Genomic DNA, 22838 nt, shown 5'->3' with positions numbered 1-22838 from the left:
CTGTCCACGCTTAAGGTCTATGTGGCGGCCATAGCTGCCTTCCACATGCCGTTAGGGGTTGACACCTTGGGAAGACACCCATTTATTGTACGTTTCCTTCGTGGAGCTAGGAGGATGAGGCCTGTCGTCCAGTCCAGGGTCCCCACGTGGGACCTGGCTGTGGTTCTTGAGGGGTTATCCCTGGCACCCTTCGAACCACTGGACGAGGTGTCTGAGAAATTTGTATCTTTTAAGATAGCCTTCCTGCTCGCTATTACTTCACTAAAAAGAGTGGGTGACCTGCAGGCACTATCTGTTGCTCCCTCTTGCCTCGAGTTCGCTCCCGGCAGAGTGAGAGCTATTCTCCACCCCAGACCTGGCTATGTACCTAAGGTGCCCACAAATGTGGCACGGTCTGTAATTCTTCAGGCATTCCATCCTCCACCGCATGTGTCGGATGAGCAAGAGAGGCTACACCTATTATGCCCGGTCCGAGCCCTGGAGGTCTATGTTCGAAGAACCTCGGGCTGGAGAAAGTCGGATCAGTTACTTGTGTGTTTTGGGTCACCTAAGAAGGGTTCCCCTGTTTCTAAACAAACTATCAGCAGGTGGATAGTAGAGGCTATTTCTTCAGCTTACGAGGCACGCGGTTTGCCTTTGCCTCTGCTAATAAGAGCCCACTCAACCAGAGGAGTGGCATCCTCTAAAGCCCTGCTAGCAGGGGCTTGCCTTCAAGAGGTCTGTGATGCTGCCGGCTGGGCCTCCCCACACACCTTCATAAGACATTACAGTCTGGATCTACCCTCTACACCGGGTTCACAAGTGCTCTTGTCTTGAGTGTGCCAGATTGCTTCACACCAGGGGGTTTATCTCTCAGTGTGGCGCAGTGGGCATTTCATTCCCCAATGTGTCGATTCTCGACGCAGCGCGAGTTCCCTCGAAAGGGAACGTCTCGGGTTACGGCTGTAACCCTTGTTCCCTGAGAAGGGAACGAGACGCTGCGTCCCTCGGCCACACTTTGCGTGCTCCTGAGAACGACTTGCTTCGACCAATCAGAAGCTGACGCTGTTATGTGCTGGCGTCCTTTTACAGCTTCCGCATCACCATCACATGCGACGTCACGAGTGAAGTCATGACGCAACACCAATCAAGATTGGACTAGTTCTATACAGACTTCAGACGCGTCATGCCGAAGGCGTTCCCCAATGTGTCAATTCTCGACGCAGCGTCTCGTTCCCTTCTCAGGTTACTGTTACAGTTACTGTCGTGACCCGAGACGTTTTCTCCTGGTTCTTGTGTTTTGTCATTAAAGATCATCATCATCATCATCATCATCATCCTTTGTGCTATTTCCACTACCACGTTACGTAACAGAAGAACGGACCAATACAGATTATGGAACCTGCAGTTCAGCTACTGTGCCTGGAGCAGGGAGACCGTCTGTGCATTTTACCAAGCCAGCCTGAGCTAGCGGTCGAAGGCACGCTTTCCAGCAGGACGGACCAGCCTGGAAGATTTTGCCACTTTCGTGGAGTGGGTAAATAACAACTTGCCACTTACCATCGGCCCCGCTGAGGATGACAGCATTACCAGTCCCACTCCGCCGGCAGAGACCAGCCAACCACCACCAGCGAACGACGTGACGGAGATGTTGCTTGAGCCCACCGCAGACAGTGGAGACTGACCACCTGTGAGTGACAGGACCGTACTGAGGATAAGGACAGAGAGCGTCATCGCCACAGAGACAGACGACCACCGACAGAGTCTGACCAGGTGCATGAGCCGACAACACCGTGCATCGAGGGAGTGATTGTGGAGCTTGAGGGCTGGGGAGGATAGCCCTACCCACAACCCTACCATGATGAAAGTGTGTATGTTGAACTCTAGCATATATTTTGAGGAACTAAAGGACTTTCCTTTTCTTTCTTTTTTTTTTCTTCTTATTGACTTTTGTGGGGAGGTTACACCCTGTATTTCCAGCGCCGCCTTGTATCTTCAGCGTCCCTTGAATCTTCAGTGCCCCCTGTTTCTCCAGCACCCCCTGTGTCTCCAGAATTCCCGCCCAGCCTCTCTCTCCCACCTCCTCATTCAGCCAGTTCCTCCACTGATGTCCTTCAGTACCTCGCCAGCTCCCTCCTGCTGTGAAGATCTGCCAAATGTCTTAAGGCCACCAGCTCCATCAAGCACAGAGGATACCCTGTCTCCGCCTCCAGCCTCTGTGCCCATCGCTCCACCTCGGCCTGTCGACACATCAGCTCCACCCTGGCTCCTCCTTCCCTCGGCTCAACTGGAAACCATCGGCCATACGGCTTCTCCGGGCTCCCTCGTCCCTCCGGCTGCGCCTTGGTCAGCCGTCACCCTGACTGCACCTTCGGCTCCGTCTGGCTCCGTCTTCCCCCCGCCTCCGTCCTCTGTCCTCGGTCCCACCGGCTCAGCCTCTGTCCTCTGGATTTCCGGTTCCCCCTCAGACACTCATAGCCATGGCTCCACCTCGGTCTCCAGTGCCATCAGCGTCGCGTGGGCTCATCGGCTGGTCAGCTCCACCAGGGTCCCTATCATCTGTGGTGCCATCTCCGTCAGTCGTCCCCAGGGTGTATTCCAATAAGTCGTCTCCACCATGGATCCTCCCGCCCTGGGGCCTCGTCCTGGCTTGTATCTGGCCTAACATCTGGCTCCCGGCTCTTCACTGGCTCCTCCCACCATCCACTCCTCCATGGACTCCTTTTGTTTTTACCCCGAACTCTGTTTGTTTGTTTTTCAGTCTTCGTCCGTTCTCGTTAATGTTAAGTGTGGTTTTCTCCTGGTTTCTGAGTTTTGTCATTAAAGACCATTATTATCATCCACCTTCGTCTTTGTGCTAATTTCACTACCACGTTACGTAACAGTTATGACATGGTTAAGAAATACCTTCCACATCCTTGGCAAACGATAGAACATTTTTCAAGGTTTGCGTCCAAGTATTGCGTTAATGTTTACGCTGTGAGAGCGTATTCCAAACTATTTCAATGCACTAGTGATCTGTCCAAATAATTCAAACTGAATTGTGAACCGAGTCAGACAGTTTTACCAACTCTTTGATCTATTTAATTGTCTTGGGCGCCACCAGCTGGAGGGGGCCCTAATGAGTGCCTCAACGTCTCCCTTAACACGTTAACATACCGACACTGCATGTTAGCAAAAATGGACCATAACTAGCTGAATGGGAAATATAATTTTTAAAATGTTGTTAGAAAGACGGCGATCAGAAATCCAAATATTTTGTGTAGCCTATATTGTAAGCTATATTGGGTTGGTTGGGACCAAATATAATACAAAAATAAAAACTAGAAAGTGTTCCATTCAGACTTGGAAATAAAATCTAAAGGGCAGTATTATCACAAACATTTATCTCATATGAAATATTTCAAATACTCGTATTGTCCTAATCAAATGCACCAATAACTATCTTAGCTATATCCCATAAATTGAATATAGCCCTAACTCTAAAAAAGTTTAAAACCTAGTAGAAATGTCATAATAGCTTTTGTTTTGTTCACAGAATTATAGGGCAAGGGTAAAAAATTCATATTTGTGGAACAAAAAGGTATTAATATGTGATAGGAAAGTGCAAGAAGATGCGTAAGAGAACACAATACTGTAGTGTGTTTTCTGTGCAGTGTGCACACACACCCAAAGGGAACACAATACTGTAGGCTACTAGTGTGAACACAATACTGTAGGCTACTAGTCTGCTGTTTTCTGTGCAGTGTGCACACACACCCAAAGGGCACTCACACTCTTTCATGTCTTCTTGCGCTTGAACAGATAAATACACACACCTCAAAAAAATCGTTCTTGTTGAGTCTCCTCATCACAATCGGGTAGTCTTAAGTGAACTTAAACGGTTGAGAAAGTAATCAGATGTATTGTATTGCATTATGTCTTAAAATGATAGTAGCCTATACCTGCTGCTGTCTGTGTTCTCAATGTTAATCAAATAACAAAGAAACGTCTCTCAATGCTCTTGACTGAAAAACACATATTTAGATATAAGTTTATATAACATTTGCGCAATTGTATTTTGACAATTTAATTGATAATAATTGCATAACCGATGACGGGCAAAGCAGAATACCAGTAAAAGAGATTCATCTGAAAGGTGAAACTATTCTATGACAGGCATATGAATATTTACTTTCATAATTGCCCATATTTTAATTGATTTATCATAATAGCAACAAATCCCATAATAGCAACAAGCCCCGTCCGTAGCTCGCAATCCGAGGGTAACGAAATCTGCATTTCCTGCCTGAAGATGAAGGCAGGGGCACAGCCGACCCCCTGGGGGTATAGACAGGGACCATCCTGGTGGTGGTGGGGAGGATGGAGGTAATTGATGGCGTCAGCATCTGCGAACTCAGACATGAATAAGTACCGATCTTTTATACTGCAAGTATTAGAACACGATTGGTTAGATGTGAAGGTAATAATTGACGTAGCATTTGAGTCTTCCTGGCAGAACTACATTACAGATTTGCGCAAAACTGATGTTATGCGACTAAAAATCATAGCAACGGACATTGCTAGGTTTATGTATCTCAGCCAACGCACTGGCCATTATTATTAATCAAAGGAGACGTATGTGTATTATCCAATCATTAATGGCAAGGAAAGACCCTTAGCCTATACTTGAGAGCGGCACATATGAGGTGTTTCTCACTCATTTCTGCTTCGAGGTCTTGATTGTGGCATTTCTTTGAGGTTTAGAATCCAGTATTCCTGTAATTCTTCTGTCTTTTATGAATTTAATAAAGAACTCGTAAAGTCTCGTATTCAGTCCAAACATACCGCGTCATGTCAGGTGACCTGTAAACGCGCAAAAACTGTTTCCATTGCAGTTTTGCGAAATATTTCTTTTTCGAATTGCCTGAAAAACCACCTCATGCGAGTGTAAAAACTTTTTTGTGATAAATGGGAGTTTTTGCGAAATTGGGCGTAATTTCAATTTGCACAATTTCCATTTGAAGGGTAATGGAAACGCGGCTACTGAGATATGTCGTCTTCTATTTTTGTCACTTGCACTCTGTGCCACATGTATAGCATATATTACGCCCTGTGTCTAGGGGAATAGAGAAAGAGAACACAGCACAATAGAACAGATCAAAGAACGCAGGTCGTAACACCCTCACACACAAAGAATCTACATAGGCTACAGTAGTTTTACTCAGAATTAAACTACCATGACAGTGCATCAACCAACACATTGTCTTTGCCTTTCTTAAATCGAATTTCCAGGTTAAAATCCTGGACAAAAAGAGATCATAATTCGTTGATTTGAGATTTTCATACGAGACAAGAAAACAAATGGGTTGTGATCAATATATACATGACCACCGGAAGAGAACTAGAGCCAATATACACCTCAAAATGTTGTAAAGCCATTAGGAAAGCTAACACCTCCTTCTCAATGGTACTTTAGTTTTACTGATGTTTCAAGAATTTCTTTGAAAAGTACCCAACAGGATTCTCAACCCCGTTTTCACAATCCTGCAGAAGGACAGCAGGTGGTGACCTGTACCATCACCGAACGCCATCACCCTATAATTAAGGAATTCATCCAGTGTAACAAAAGCAGATATTTCGGCTGCTTGCTTCGTCAAGGGAACTTGCCAGTACCCCTTTAGCAGATCGACCTTCGTGACGAAGCGTGCAGGGCCTACTTTTCAATGCAATCCTCCATGAGCGGGAGGGGAAACGAATCTGGTTTCGTCATGGCATTTACTCTTCTATAATCCGTGCTGAACCGTTGTGTGCCGTCAGATTTCGGAACTAATAAACTGTTAACTCCAGGCGCTAAAACTGCGAATCTATTCTCAACTAGGTATTTTACCTCAACCTCCATAACTCTACATTTAACAGGGTTCACTTTATAAGCACTTAATAGGTGGATGATCACCTACTTCAACATCATGTTTCTGCACTTAAGTGCGGGTGGTGTCTTGATTTGTGAGGGGGGTCCACCTGAGAGTGGCATTTCCTTCGCTTCAGTTACCCCTCAAACTCGACGCCAACGCAGAAAGGGCCACAATAAGAAGTCTGTAAATGAGAATGCCACCAATGTACTGTCTGGCTTACTAAAACATATAACCATCTAAAAATATTGTTCTGAATAAAGAGGTTTCTGTCATCTCTGTCTCTCTCTCAAGTCAAGTGAGAGAGCAGTGACAAGGGTCCTTGTCCACAAATACAAAGGAACTGTTGTATCATCGGAGAACAAGCCACTGACTGGACAAAGTTATGCTTGTACAGGAATAGCAGGACTACAATTGCTGGGACCAGCAGTTGTACACGTGATATTGAGCTAACAGTCATGTGCCTTACAGTAACTATGATGACGACCTCTGAATTCAAACTATAAAGGAAGAAACCTGGACAGTACTCACTTGCTCGTCCTTGCAATCTCCAATCCGGAACGCCAGCAGTTTTCGGATGCAAGAAGCTTTAAGCCTAGCTAATATTTCTCTGTTAGTTTAGTACTCCTTTTGAATCTGTAACAAGTATTCTTTTTCATTTTGATTCTTTTAATAAATATTGTTAAACATTTATTTTAAATCATCTTGACTGGACCTTGGATTCTTGAGTACGTGTCACCTTCTTTTCTCTGGATCAGGGAGATCCTAACTGGAGGACACGACAGGAGGGTAAGCATGATTTCTGATGAGATTAATCACTGTGAGATTTGATTGATTAAATAGCCTAGCCAAAGAGGCAGTTTACGACAGGGTTATTGTTGTATAGCGAACACGGTTGAAGAGTACCTTAACAGGTAGACTTATACTACAAAGGGGAAATCTATTATTTTTATAATTTATTATCTTCATAATAGAATACGAATTTGTAGAGACTGATCGCCTAACTCTTAAAGCACGACTAAAGGATAGGCTCTTTAGTTACCGCGGGATTATCCATATATCCTGAATAGGATGTAGGATAATTTGGAACGGTATTAATCGTGAAAACTTCTACAGTGGGAACGTCTGAGAACAAACTCATGAAAAAGTGAATCATCTTTACGATATCAGTTTGCTGAGGGTCAGATAGATGCACCAATTGAGAATTTAAATTCTCCAAAACCTTGGAATTATTCAATCTGCCAGCCGAGACTAGGGAACTCTGCAGATTCAACCCATCTGCATCAATGTCACTGTCAGAAGCAACCACGATCGAAGCTACAGGAGTGGTAACAGAGCATTTTGACTCAATATCTTCCCCACGATTCACATAAAGCTTCAGCATGTTTACGACACACGCAGGTTTTTCTTTGTCGACAAGAACAATATAATTTTTCTTTGAACAATATAATTTGTTTCACTCAGCTTCCTGTCAATGACATATGGTCCAGATAAGCTAGCCTGCAATGCAGCACCCTGGATTGGCAATAAAACCAAGATCTAGTCCCCCACAGAGAACGAACGAGAAACAGCATTCATGTCAAAACGCTTTTTTATTTTCGTTTGTGTACTCTCCAGAGCAGTCTGTGTTCAAGCATTATGCAGTCACGCTCGAAAGGAACTGATATATTCCAGCAGATTACAAAACGATCATTGCTCAGCCAGCCACTTTTCTCCCAACATTTTGAGTGGGCCCCTTACCATGTGTCCAAAAATCAATTCCGCTGGGTTAAATTCCAGGGACTCCTGAACACTCTCAAGGACAGCAAACATATAAGAAAAGGCAACCCCTCATCCCAGTCTTTCCCTGACTCGGCACAATATTTACCCAGCATGAACTTCGAGAGCACCTTGGGACTCGGGATGGTAAGCACAGATCAAATGTGAGGTTGCACAAGATTGCCTCAAATAGGAGAGAGGTCATGGGTCCTTTCCATTACAAGATTACATAAGCGATCTAAAAGATCTGTGCCCGGTTGCATAAAGCACCTTAAGTATAATTTTCCCTTAAGTTCGCCCTTATGTTTCCCTTAAACCTAAGGGTGTTGCAGAAAAAAACCCTTAAGTGTTACTTAAGGGTTTCTTTAAGTGAAACATCATAGACACTTAGAATTTCCCTTAAACGCTGTTTTTTCACTTAAGTAATCCCTTAAAAAGTGTTGCATAAAACCCCTTAACGGTCATTTCCCTAAGTATAATTTAAGGTTTGAGAATCGTAACCTTAAGAGTAACGCGGACAAAAATAAGACGACATGGCTGAATTTATAGAACCAGCTGAAGATTATTATGTGCCAAGAAGAATTTTTAGGGATAGGGAGAACCCTTTGGACCATCTTAGCGATGAAAAATTGCTGCTAGAATATCGATTTGATCGACGCGCAATATTTGACATCGCTAACAAGATAGACGACCTTGAACCTGTCACACATCGCAACCACTCTTTGCCTGCGGTGTTACAACTGCTTATAGCACTGCGTTTTTTTGCAACTGGGAGTTTTCAGACGGTAGTGGGAGATATTTTCCACGTGCATAAATCGACTGTCAGCAGAGTGGTTCACCGGGTTGCGGGGGCTCAATTTTCCATCCCGTCATGACCAGCAAGAGGTCATTCAAACCAGTTTTTTTCGGAAAGCAGGTTTTCCTCGCATATGTGGTGTTATTGACGGCACACATCTCAGAATACAGGCGCCCCAAACACACGAAGACCAGTATGTAAACAGAAAAGGCTACCATTCAATAAATGTACAATTAGTGTGTGACCATCTCTGCAAAATCACAAATGTTGTTGCATCATGGCCCGTGTGGCAGAACGAAATTCGTTAGCCACTTTATTTTTATTTTTTTTGCTTTTTTTTTCTCTTTAACCAATTAGAAGAGGATGATCAGTGTGACGAACTATTTAAGGAGGGGAATTGTGAGCGGAAGGGAACTGGTAATGGGGAAGTGAAGTGTGCAGTTTGTTCGAGGAGCGTGCAGTGTGTTCGAGGAGCGAGCAGTTTGTTCGAGGAGCGTGCAGTTTGTTCGAGGAACGTGCAGAAGTATCCTGCTTCGGTACGAGAAATTGACCGGCCTGGGAGAGAAGTATGACGGAAGTTTGCAGTATCCTGGAGGTGTGATTTATCTGGGTGCGGATGACGTGGCGGTGGGAATGAAAGTGAAACTGTGAGCGGCTTGGATGCTCTCTATCTCGGCTGTCGGTAGAGGTACGTTGCCTTGGACTAATCTTCAACGCGTTTTCCTGGATTGTGCTGAAAAACGAAGTTCCTGTACTTACCAAAGGCCCAAAACGAAGACCAGCAGCATCGGGTACAGACTTGACGCACCCACAGTAAATGCACACGCCCCACAACACACACACACACACAATTAATCGAACTTTTTCTTTGACTGTCGGAGAGTATAAAAAAGAGTGTGAATCGAAACTAAGTTGTGAATTTATCAGTTGATGGGTTGCTTGGACAGACTTTCTTTTACCTCTTATATTGTGACTGTCTGAGAAAGTTCATAAAATTTGCCAGTGTCAACATCATCGCTGTTTCCGTGCAAATCATGTGTTTTTCCCTCTTTTAAAGAGAAATGTATATGTCTTTGTAGTTTATACTGATCGTTTTTTTTCTTTCTTTTTTCTTGTTTTCCATGGAAGTGTGTTACTGTCACAACAGTGATGTTGGAATGTTTTTTGCTTTGTGTGGAATTTAATTGGGGCTGAATTCCTAAAATAAATGGTTAAACGACTCTGTTGATTACTATAAGTTTGATTTGAGTTTCCCTTTTTCAATGTCTTCATATGTAGCTGGTGGGTCGTGAGAATTTATTTATTGCCAGGATTATATGCCTGGCTGGCGCCCGAACAAACCAAATTAAATATAAAAGTAACATAAATGTTTAATAATGGGCCACTATCTGTCAGGCTCCTGGGTGGATGAAGTAGGAGGCAAACTCGAAGATGAAGTATTCCAAGGTTTTAATTCTCAAATATAACAAAAACAAGGAAGTGCTCAGGCAAAGAAAGCCTAACATAAAACATTGACCGACACTGAACAAGGCAAAACTCAGGGTTTAAATACAAGGGAGAACAGATCAGGGAAACAAGACACAGCTGACAAGACTAACGAGAAACCAGGTGATACAAATTAACTAATGAGGGTAACCATGGAAACCAAGGAGTGGCGGGAAAACAGAACAAAGGAAAACATGTGACCAGTGACAAAAACACTCAGACAGAACAGAACTGTGACACTATCGCTACAGAAATGGCGCCCGAACAGGGACTGAAATGTTGGAAGTAGTAATCTGAAACTTAAATGGGAACCAAATTGAACTGAACCAACAGAGTCAAAATTAAGTGTAACAGACATTTAATATGGGTCATTTAATTCAAGAAGTGACTATTGATTGATTATTAATTTGAAGGAAATTAATTGAATGAAACTGTGTGTGAAGAGAACTGAACTCGAGCTTTGGGAAAATTGAGTTTTTTTTTCCTTTTTGCCTTTTGCTTGTGATTTTGAATGCAAAGTGTGGACTCTATTGTGAACTTGAATTCCCGTCAGTGTGAACTTAAGCGCTTTGTATTATTTATATTTGAAGAGTTCAGATGCAAAAGCCTCTAAGTGCCATCTGAAATTTTCTTCTAAAATTATCATCTTTATCAAGCTCGTATATTTAAGTTCAGTAATTTCACTTAAATGGGAATGAAAATTACCTATTAATTGTCATTTAAGTAAATTTACTGACCTTAAATATATGAGCTTGATAAAAATGATCATTCTAGAAGAAAATTTCAGATGGCACTTAGAGGCTTTTGCATCTGAACTCTTCATTTGCATTTTGGCATTTGTGAACTGAACTGCTGAATTTTGAGGGTTGGTTTATTTGACCTAGGTTTATTGTCAGTTAACGTGTTTGGTTTATAATTTGAATATTGTCAGTTTGTTATGTTGCCCTGAATCAATTAACATATGTTATTTTTGGTCAAGTTTGTTGTTTTGTCCTGTTTGTTATTTTTCCCTTCCAACAAAAGACACACAGACTTTTATTTATTTTTACATACTGACATGACTACCACTCCACCATCCCCCTCAACTTTTGTTGAGATGGAAGTACCAGAAGTGGAAACCCCCCACTGGCAGCCACAAATCCCTATCACTTCATATCCCTATATTCCCAATTTTACCCATATGGATCAACATGGATCACGAGGGCAGTTTGTATCCTCCACTTTGACTGGCAGGCCTCCAGTGCAACACCTCACCTGGGAACCACAATCAGATCCTATGCAGATTTGCACAACCCCTGAAACTTCATCTTCTGTGGGACGGCAGGAGTTACCACGTGAACTTCAAACACCTGGCAGAGGAATTCAGCTACTGACCAGACAAATACAAGAAGACTTGGACACTTTAAAGCGATTCATCAAGCAACAGGAGACTGCAGTTTCAGAACTTAACCAGGTGGTGAAAGCTCAGTTTGTAACACATTCAACTCATCTTTCAACAACAGTGGTCAAAATGGAGGACAATCAACAACAATTACTGAAGTGTATCACTGATAACCAACAAAAAATGAAAACTGAGATGGAGCAATGGTCTAAAACCACTAAGCGACTGATCTCCGAAGATTTAAGTAAAGTGGAGGCTTCTGTCGTGTCTGAAGTACGGTTCCTGGTTCAACAGCTTCAAGCGGAAGTGCAGCAGGACTTTAAAGCCACATTCCAGAGTCTGAAAAACAGTCAAGAACAGTTCAACACAGAATTTCATCAACACAAAAACCAAATGGATGCCTTTTGCAGTGATTCTCAAAAATTTCAGTCAGACATGTCTGAACAATTACAAACCCAGGTTGAAAAGATGAAATAAATGACTACTAACCAACAGGAAGTATCACCAGCCAATGTATATTCCTCACCAAGTGGTATACCAATTACTACTACCACTACATCTGTACCTATAGCTAAAAGTGATCATCTACGACTTACCTTTCCCACTTTCGGAAAACCACATGAGGATCCAGATCCGTTGAACTACTTAACTCGATGTCAAGATTTTCTGGCATTGCATCCTTTGTCAGATGTGGATCTACTAGCTACATTCCGTACAGTCTTGTATGGAACTGCCCGCGACTGGTGGGAGGTTGCACGTACCTCTGTAGTCACTTGGACTGAATTTGAGGCAGCTTTCCTCTCTGCATTTCTTTCCGAAGATTATGAGGACGAGTTGGCAGAACGAGTTAGAGTAAGAACTCAAGGCGAGAAAGAATCCATCAGAGACTTTGCTTTTTCATACAGAGCCTTATGCAAGAAATGGAAGTCAACATTAACAGAGAATGAAATTGTAAAACTGATTTTGAAAAATATTAAACCTTACCTTGCCAGCCAGCTCCGTAGTCGAGTATCTACAGTGGAGGAATTGGTGAAGCTAGGGCACCAACTGGAGAAGGATAATGAACAGCAACTCCAATATGAGAGCAACTTTCAACACAAACAACAGTCTATGTCACCCCGAGCCCCTGGGGTTCGACAGATAGACAAGATACCAGTTCAGTGCTGGCGGTGTAAAGGACATCATCCTCCAGGAAACTGTCCTGGTTATGCCTCTTCTAATCAATCATTTCAACAGTCACAGCCATCTCAAAGTAAGAGACCCCATCAAAGTCCAAAACAAGGTGGTCAACCCTCCAATAATGCTGTCTCGGTCGTAAAAACCGAACCAACAATGACCCATGTTGCTAACAACCCACAATGCACAATACCGCAACAACTAGTTGTTCCTATTAATATTGGTGCCTGGAAAGGTAAGGCTATTTTAGACACCGGAGCCAGCTACACCCTCATTCATGAGAGTTTGTGGAGGGAACTTACACCCCAAGAGAGTCTTCATCCATGGACCTCCGGACCCCTCTATTTAGCGAACGGTGAGGCCGAAGTTCCGCTGGGATGGGTAAATGTACAGATTCTCCTACATAATAGTTTTTCTTTGAGGGCTGCAGTCCTTACCTCAACCTCTTTGACATATGCAGCAGTCTTAGGGCTGGATTTCATCTTTTTAAGTGGACTGAATTCAACTCAACATTGTTGATAGGAAATATTTTTTTAAATGTGCACCTGAAGTGGGATACTTTTTCCAACCGGGACAAGCAAGCATACCTATGAGCAGTAAAGGCAGTGCTGAAGAACATTCGTACGTCCTGGTCGGCGAGTACACACACCCTGATAGATCTGCAAAATGTGACGCAATTGGCCTTCCTCATCGTGTGGTAAAGTCACTTCTTTTAATGCACGGTCAATTAAGACTTGATCCTCTGTATGTGTAGGATCTGCATCTCGAGAGGCCAATAGAGGTTGGGGAGGAGGGACAGAACTCATTAAAGAAAGATTTTGCTGGAAACTTTTAGATTTCTTTGTTTTTTGTTGACCTGGAACTCTGCTCATAGGTATGCTTGCTTGTCCCGGTTGGAAAAAGTATCCCACTTCAGGTGCACATTTAAAAAAATATTTCCTATCAACAATGTTGAGTTGAATTCAGTCCACTTAAAAAGATGAAATCCAGCCCTAAGACTGCTGCATATGTCAAAGAGGTTGAGGTAAGGACTGCAGCCCTCAAAGAAAAACTCTGATTATGTAGGAGAATCTGTACATTTACCCATCCCAGCGGAACTTCTGCCTCACCGTTCGCTAAATAGAGGGGTCCTGAGGTCCATGGATGAAGACTCTCTTGGGGTGTAAGTTCCCTCCACAAACTCTCATGAATGAGGGTGTAGCTGGCTCCGGTGTCTAAAATAGCCTTACCTTTCCAGGCACCAATATTAATAGGAACAACTAGTTGTTGCGGTATTGTGTATTGTGGGTTGTTAGCAACATGGGTCATTGTTGGTTCGGTTTTTACGACCGAGACAGCATTATTGGAGGGTTGACCACCTTGTTTTGGACTTTAACCTGTTAAGCTGCAACGCCACTTTTGAAAAATCCCCAGAAATGACATACCCAAACTGAAACAGATACAGTTCATGAACCCTTTGCACTAAAAGCACAAGTATGATCTCATTTGAAAGCTGACACCTGGTAGTTTATTGTAAATGTAGAATTAATAATTGTCATAATGAAAAAACATTTTTTAAATAGCTTCAAAGTTTTGTAAAGTTATTAGAAATTTATTTTTATGAAACATATTCATGAAAATAAAATTGAAGTGGGCCCTGGAGCAATCTAGAAATGCACTGCAGCTAAAGCCATATGTGTGACCATGTTATATTTAAAATCTGAAAATGATAAGTCTAAAACTCTGTATTTAGTTAAATGTTTTTCAAGATCATGTCAAATTGCTTTATTTTGGGCCTAGCTAGCATGTTAGCTTAGCACACCATCAATACACGACCATTTATGAGATTAAAACCATGTTTGTGCTACAAACGTACTTTATAACGCAATTCGAGTGTTTTAAATAATCTTCTGTGATCTAATTTGGCTTCAGATAAAAAAAAATCAGACAGAAAATATATTTATAGAATTATGTACAATGATAAAGTCTATATCGATTAGCATTACATTATAAATATAATCTATTATTATAAAAATACCTGGCATTGCTTGAAGAACACAGGCAAATCAAATATCATTGCAATAATTTTTATTGTCTTCAAAACGTCTGTATCTGCATATTACAGCGATCTCTGTGTTAGCTTTGTGTGTAGCTGCTGCTATCAGTGACGTCCTTGAAGGTCACATGATTATGGCTCTTCTTCATGTTCCATATATGGAGTATTATTGTGCATATAGCGCCCTCAGGCTATTGGTATGAATTGAAAACACAGCACATCTCAGTAAGAAGCGCTCATAATGATTACATCGACGCATTTGGGTATAAATTCAATAAATATTATTCCTGTCTATAGAAATATGATGTGAATCTATGAGAATATATCAATATTTCTCCAAGTCTGCACATTTTTTAGCTAAAAGTCCTGAGGAACGTTGTTTTGTATAGCACTGTCATGACAACAGCACGGAGTTTTTTTTTATGAATGGACCAGCTGACGGTCATAATTCATATTAAAGGGATCGATGCATTTTTTCATTTCATAACTCCTGACACAAATTAAGACATAACTGTCACTATAAGTTTCTCAGAATACAATAGTGGTCAAATACTGAAACTTGAGTCTTATATCTTTTTAATGATGTATAGTTTGTCAAAGTATAACATTTAATCTGATAGTAACTTTGAACTAAATAAATAAAAAAACGCTTCAGTGCGCCGACGCACTGGTGAGGGTTAACAGGTTAATGGGGTCTCTTACTTTGAGATGGCTGTGACTGTTGAAATGATTGATTAGAAGAGGCATAACCAGGACAGTTTCCTGGAGGATGATGTCCTTTACACGCGTCATCAAGTACCTGTTAAACAGCGGCCTTATCGGCTCACACCCGCAAAGCAAACGATTGTAAAAGAACAGATTGAAGATATGTTACAGGCTGGCATCATAGAACCATCTTATTCAGCATGGGCATCACCTGTGGTTTTGGTTCCCAAAAAAGATGGGAGTCTCAGGTTCTGTGTTGACTACAGAAAGATCAATGCTCTCACTGAAAGTGATGCATATCCAATTCCCATCATCCTGGAGTCGCTCTCTGGTGCAGCCATTTTTTCAACTTTAGATCTTAATAGCGGATATTGGCAGGTACCCATGGAACCTGAGAGCAAGACAAAAACCGCCTTCATCACGTCAGGAGGGTTGTACCATTTCAATGTCATGCCGTTTGGTCTAAAAAATGCACCAGCAACCTTTCAAAGGCTGATGGAGATCGTCCTGAGAGGGTTACTTGGAACCATATGTTTCGTCTATATCGACGATATCATCGTTTACTCCCCATCAATGGGCCAGCACTTTCTAGACATCCAGACCATCCTTCAGCAGTTACAAACAGCTGGACTGACATTGAATCTAAAAAAATGCAAGTTCTGCCTTCAGGAGATTACTTTCCTCGGTCATGTTGTGAATGGACAAGGTGTTACCGCAGATCCAAGCAAGGTCGAAGCAATTCGCACTTATCCAGTTCCCCTTAACCTTAAAGAGGTCCAGCGCTTCTTGGGTTTGGCGGGGTGGTACCATCGATTCGTGGCAGATTTCTCTAGGATTGCAGAGCCTCTCAACGCCCTAAAAAAGAAAGGACAATCATTTATTTGGACATCACAATGCCAACAAGCTTTTGAGTATTTAAAAGCATGCCTCACATCACCACCTATTCTTGGACATCCCAATTTCCAACTACCTTTTTCAGTGTACACTGATGCCAGCGACACCGGCCTGGGCGCGGTGTTGACCCAGCGAAAGGAGCAGGGCAGTGAAGAAGTCATCGCTTATGCCAGCCGAACCTTAAATAAAGCAGAGATTAACTACTCCACCACAGAGAAGGAGTGCCTAGCAGTGGTGTGGGCACTTGATAAGTGGCAACACTATCTGGAACATCGTTTGTTCACCGTGGTTACGGATAATTCTTCCTTGCAATGGGTAATGAATTCCACTAAGACAACTAGTCGACTCATTCGATGGGCTCTTCGACTACAAAGATTTGATTTTGTGTTGGAATATCGGAAAGGAAAGTTGAACGTTGCTCCTGATGCTCTGTCACGGATGTATCATTTACCTGAGTGTAATGTGTACACAAGCAAAAAGGAAGATCCAGAATTTCCCATCACTGTTGAGCGCATCTGGGACGAACAACACCGTGATCCTGAATGTACAAAAATATTTCAAGTTTTGGCCAAAGATGAACTTACGGAGAAGGAACAGTATGCTGTGGTAGAAGACAAGTTATATCACGTTACTCACCTGACTGACGGTCAAATTCAATACCGTGTTATTGTACCTCGCATCCTTATTCCCACCATTCTCCAATTCTATCATTCAAGCCCCCTCAGTGGACACCTTGGAATCTTTAAAACTTATAAGAGAGTACAAGATGTTGCCTACTGGCATGGTATGTGGACTGATGTTAAGAAGTATGTCAAGAGTTGTGTGAAATGTCAAACACTCAAGAGTGACAATAGAAAACCAGCAGGAAAACTTCAACCAATCATCACGTCAAGACCTAATGAAATGCTTGGAGTAGACATAATGGGTCCACTACCAAAAAGCTCCAAACAACACGCATACTTACTCGTCTTTGTTGATTATTTCTCACGATGGGTAGAGTTATTCCCCATGCGACATGCTACTGCTCCAGCTATTGTTGAAATCCTGCGGAAAGAAGTACTTACCCGATGGGGGGTGCCGGACTATGTTTTGTCAGACAGAGGGTCACAGTTTGTCTCAGCTTTGTTCACTGAACTGTGTGAAAAATGGAGTGTGACACACAAGTTAACCACAGCTTACCATCCGCAGACTAATATGACGGAAAGAGTCAACCGTACTCTGAAGTCCATGATATCTGCTTTTGTGGAAGACAATCACAAAGGTTGGGATATCTACCTACCAGAACTCCGTTTCGCACTCAATACTGCAGTGCAGGAATCCATCGGAATGTCTCCTGCTGAGCTTCATCTGGGTAGAAAACTTCATAGCCCATTGGATAAACTGTTGCATGGACGTAACCTGTCTCCTTCTGGTCCTTCCTACGACATAGTCCATCAGTTGTCTCAACTCCAAAAGAAGGCCAAGGAAAACTGTAAAAAAGCACAAATAAGGCAATTGAGAAATTACAACAAAAACAGACGAGATGTAGCCTTCCAAGAGAAAGACAGAGTATGGATCCGAAATTTTCCGCAATCTAATGCCCAGCGCAATTTCAGTGCCAAGTTGGCACCTAAGTGGAAAGGGCCATACCGCATTATCCAACAGTTGGGTCCAATAAATTACAGAGTGGCTCTAGAGTCCACAGGAGAGGATGTGCGTAATGTCCATGTGTGCAATTTGAAACCCTGTTTTCCTACTGCGGAGGAATTAGAGTTTCGCAACAGGGAGAGACTACAAGAGATTTTTCAGGAAACCTCGGATGAGGAAGAAGATTTCCTGGGATTTTAAGGTATCTCTTAGTCCAACAACTAGGAGTTGTTTTTCCCTGGGGGAGGGAGTGTGGCAGAACGAAATTCGTTAGCCACTTTATTTTTTAGCTTTTTTTTTCTCTTTAACCAATTAGAAGAGGATGATCAGTGTGACGAACTATTTAAGGAGGGGAATTGTGAGCGGAAGGGAACTGGTAATGGGGAAGTGAAGTGTGCAGTTTGTTCGAGGAGCGTGCAGTTTGTTCGAGGAGCGTGCAGTTTGTTCGAGGAGCGTGCAGTTTGTTCGAGGAACGTGCAGAAGTATCCTGCTTCGGTACGAGAAATTGACCGGCCTGGGAGAGAAGTATGACGGAAGTTTTCAGTATCCTGGAGGTGTGATTTATCTGGGTGCGGATGACGTGACGGTGGGAATGAAAGTGAAACTGTGAGCGGCTTGGACGCTCTCTATCTCGGCTGTCGGTAGAGGTACGTTGCCTTGGACTAATCTTCAACGCGTTTTCCTGGATTGTGCTGAAAAACGAAGTTCCTGTACTTACCAAAGGCCCAAAACGAAGACCAGCAGCATCGGGTACAGACTTGACACACCCACAGTAAATGCACATGCCCCACAACACACACACACACACACAATTAATCGAACTTTTTCTTTGACTGTCGGAGAGTATAAAAAAGAGTGTGAATCGAAACTAAGTTGTGAATTCATCAGTTGATGGGTTGCTTGGACAGACTTTCTTTTACCTCTTATATTGTGACTGTCTGAGAAAGTTCATAAAATTTGCCAGTGTCAACATCATCGCTGTTTCCGTGCAAATCATGTGTTTTTCCCTCTTTTATAGAGAAATGTATATGTCTTTGTAGTTTATACTGATCGTTTTTTTTTCTTTCTTTTTCTTTTTTCTTGTTTTCCATGGAAGTGTGTTACTGTCACAACAGTGATGTTGGAATGTTTTTTGCTTTGTGTGGAATTTAATTGGGGCTGAATTCCTAAAATAAATGGTTAAACGACTCTGTTGGTTACTATAAGTTTGATTTGAGTTTCCCTTTTTCAATGTCTTCATATGTAGCTGGTGGGTCGTGAGAATTTATTTATTGCCAGGATTATATGCCTGGCTGGCGCCCGAACAAACCAAATTAAATATAAAAGTAACATAAATGTTTAATAATGGGCCACTATCGCTACACCCGGGAGTACACATGACTCCAGGATTTTGACGGAGAGCAAACTAGGGAGAGATTTTGAAGCTGGAGAGCACACTGGTCTCCTGCTCGGGGACAGTGGTTACCCCTGCCATCCATGGCTCATGACGCCCTTCATGAATCCCCGTAATGCTGCACAGGCATGTACAGTAATTAATTAATACGTATGAATATTCCTATGAAGGTAGAATTTGGTGCCTAAAATATTTGCATGGAAAATGGTAATCAAATTGTGTGCATTAAAGAAATATTAGCAGTAGTTTACTGAATTATAGGTATATTAAAATATTTCATGCAATAAATTACCTTCATAGTATCTTAAAGCACTGTTGATACTATAGTAGCCTAAACATCTTTATTTTTTCTATTCGAATAGGAAAGGTACAATAATGCGCTGACCCACACAAGGTCGATTATTGAGAGGACCATCGGACAGCTGAAGCGCAGGTTTCACTGCCTCCACAGCGAAATGCGTGTTGAGCCTTCAAGGGCATGCAGAATTATTGTAGCCTGTGTTGTGCTCTTCAACCTTTCCAAGACGTATTCTGCTATCGAAGAAGAGGATGAGCACGGGAATGAAGAGGGCTATGAAGAACTGCATCTGATTCAAAATCAAGATTTCCAACAGGCTGGATATGCTGCTAGAGATGCCATTGTCAATGCTTTCTTTAATTGATTTGTAGTAATAGTAGTAATCTTAATAAGTAGTAGTAGTAGTAGTTTTATTATTATAACATACACACAAAAATAATTTACATACATTAACAAATATTTAAAGTCGGCATGAAACGGAAGTTGAGATTGTCATTTTTTCCTTGTTGTGACGTATATCCGAGTGAAACGGCTTCTGAAATTAGAAAAAAAATGTAGGGCGGGGCTTGATTTCGTCCTTCGGGAATTGATTGGATCGTTGGAGGTTGGGCGTTGCAAACAAAATGGAGGCAGATTTGAATGCCAGTTTACATTCAGTTGTGTAGGATTTCTCTCCACCGGACTCCCCACCATTACCCTCCCATGAAGGATTTTTTATTGAGGAGCCCGGCGACGAGAACGAGGACGAGCAGCTAAATTTGCAGGAAGGAATCAGCCCATATTTATATGAGCCTCCCGCGAACCAAGATGAGTCAAGTCAAGTTATCAGTCAAGTTCACCATCGAGAGTATCTCGACGTGTCCGATAAGTAAATAACTAGATTTAGATAAGATAGATAGCCTACCATTCGGACACTTCGAGATGCTCTCGAGGGTGAACTTGACTGATAACTTGACTTGACTCAAAACGAGACAGACACCGATAGCCGCACCCTCATCGGCTCTGGCCGCACCCTTTCGCCATGGCACGTGACCGAAAGAGAAGAGAGGTCGTTTCGAGGGGGGAGGGAAGGGTAATGTATTTGATTAAAGATTATAAGGGTAAATGAATTTTTTAAAAATAATGAAGTGCACAGATAAATCATTTATAATAAACACTACAATATTACATATAAAAAGAAGATTTGTCAAATTTGATTTCATGCCGACTTTAATTATTATAACATAGCCTACACACACAAATAATTTAATTTAATTAACAAATATTTCAAAAAAAAATCACTCAATTTCAGTTATTGTTATTTTTCCTTCATCCTTTAGCTGTAACAGTTTGTTATTAAGAATAAAATGATAGAGCTCCTGATTTTCCATCTCCTTCTTCAGTTTTTGAATCTCCAGCTGCAATTTCTCCTTTTGTAGCTGTAGAACCTCTCTCTGCAGTTCCAGCACACCTTCTCTTGTTGTGGCTGCAGGTGATGTTTGCGGTGTTCTGAAATACGCAAGTGATGGGGAAAATTAAGAAAATCTTAAAAATAACTTCAAAGCTGTTCTACGTTGGATTAATAATAGGAAGCGATTAACTGAAGCGATAGTTAACACATAAATCATTACTTAGCGGTTGCCCGTATCGGCGTTCTGCTGGCGATCTGATGGTGCTGAAGTTGTTTTTCAGAGTGCTGTAAGGGTCTAAGTGTGAAAGGAATGGCAAGTTATATCATTATGCTATAACATTATGTCTCTAATGATGTAAAAATAATAATGTATCCTCTAAGCCCACTAGTGTTAGATATTCTATGCTGATACAGGACAATAATGTCTCACTCTGTGTTACACTGTTGCACTGGTTCAGCTTCACTCTCTAAACCGCCACAGATGCCAGACAGGACAGGTGAGTCAGCTCCAATGATGTTTTGTACCATAATAGTACAGTCCGACAACTCAGCCGGTGGGGGTCCTCCACCTGTTGGTCAGTTTTGTAATCGTTAGGTCTTAACACTGTACAGCATTAAAGTGAACTCTTCACCACGGTGCGGTGCATACAATCTTGAAAGCGTAGCCTTGCTTAATCTTACCTGTTTTATTGGCTTCTTTCTTATAAGCGCTCAGCTCTTTTTTTGCGACCACAGAGATGTTTTCGTATTTTTTTATGACTTCCTGAACCGTCCTCTTCACATCAAAATGCCGTGCATTAATTTTTTCCGTTATTGCTTCCCACTGTTTCTGTTTTTTTGCCACAGTTACATTGGGATTTAGTTTGCTTTTCAAAATTGTTTTTCTTTTACCATATTCATCTAGAAGAATACATTTATCCTCCTCTGTCCAATTAGGCTTTCTTTTTTTGTTTTCTTTATCCATTCTGATAGCTTATTTTATTTAATGAATCTGCTGGTGCTAGTGTTGTTTTGCGTATCTATGGCAACAACAGACTTTTGTAACGTGAATCCAGGATTGCTGTCGTGAAACACTTAAATGTTTCCCTTGCCTAAGAGAACCGTTTAAGAGATTATATGCAACACCCTTAAGTTATTCTCTTAGGTAAGGGGAAATCGCCCCTTAAGTATCATACTTAAGGGAAAAACTTAAGGTGCTTTATGCAACCGGGCACTGGATCTTGACACAGATAATCTTCCCATACAATGCAGTCTGGGCCTAAACTGGGACCTCAAAACAGACCATTTACTTTTTCAAGTACCTGATGGAATGAAGCCATTCACACGTCGAGGAGTTTTGTTGACCACCAATAGTCTGTTCGACCCTTTAGGATCCGCGGCCCCAGTAACTATCCAAGGTAAATTTATTCTGCAAGAGTTAAGCTTGGGGTTTTCAGATGCTTCCACCAAAGCTGTTGCTTTAGTTGCGCAAAAATCTTCCTAAAAGTAGTCCAATAACTTCATTGAATCCATTCATTGATGAACAGGGCCTTCTGAGAGTTGGAGGTTGCATTTCAGCAGCGAAACTGGATCAGGATTAAAACAATCCCTTAATCATTCCTTGCATGCACCATGTTAGATCCTTATTGGTACTGCATTATCACCAACAAACCCAACATCAAGGACGCTTGCTCACCGAAGGAGCTTTCCGTGCAGGTGATCTATGGATAACTAGAGGCAAGAGGCTTGTGAATAACATCCTGTACCGTTGTGTCCTTTATCGAAAACTTTGTGGCCACTTCCAGATTCAGAAGCTGGCTTCTCTCCCAGCGGATCGTATATGTACAGATCCTCCGTTCACCAACGTAGGCCTAGATGTATTTGGCCCATGGTCCATCTATACACGTCGGACAAGAGGAGGTCTGGCACAGGACAAAAGATGGGCTGTGATCTTCACATGTATCAGCGTCAGGGAAGTCCCCATTGAAGTAATTGAGTCGTTGGACAACTCCAGTTTCATCAATGCGATGAGGCAGTATTGTTGAGATCCAT

General features: G+C 42.1%; 1 long non-coding RNA gene across 1 annotated transcript; it reads right to left on the bottom strand.

Annotated features, from left to right (window-relative positions):
* Window positions 1-20249: 20249 nt before the first annotated feature.
* Window positions 20250-21819, bottom strand: LOC309508722. Its single transcript, XR_014209692.1, has 3 exons — window positions 21238-21819; window positions 21028-21102; window positions 20250-20905 (listed from the first exon to the last, which is right to left on the bottom strand). It is a non-coding gene; the product is annotated as an uncharacterized lncRNA (long non-coding RNA).
* Between the last annotated feature and the right edge of the window lie 1019 nt (window positions 21820-22838).

Source organism: Leuciscus leuciscus, assembly GCF_965113295.1.
Source record: "Leuciscus leuciscus genome assembly, chromosome: 11".
NCBI classification, from domain to species: domain Eukaryota; kingdom Metazoa; phylum Chordata; class Actinopteri; order Cypriniformes; family Leuciscidae; genus Leuciscus; species Leuciscus leuciscus.
Note: the sequence above shows the minus strand (reverse complement) of the source record. Positions and strands in the feature narration are given on the sequence as shown.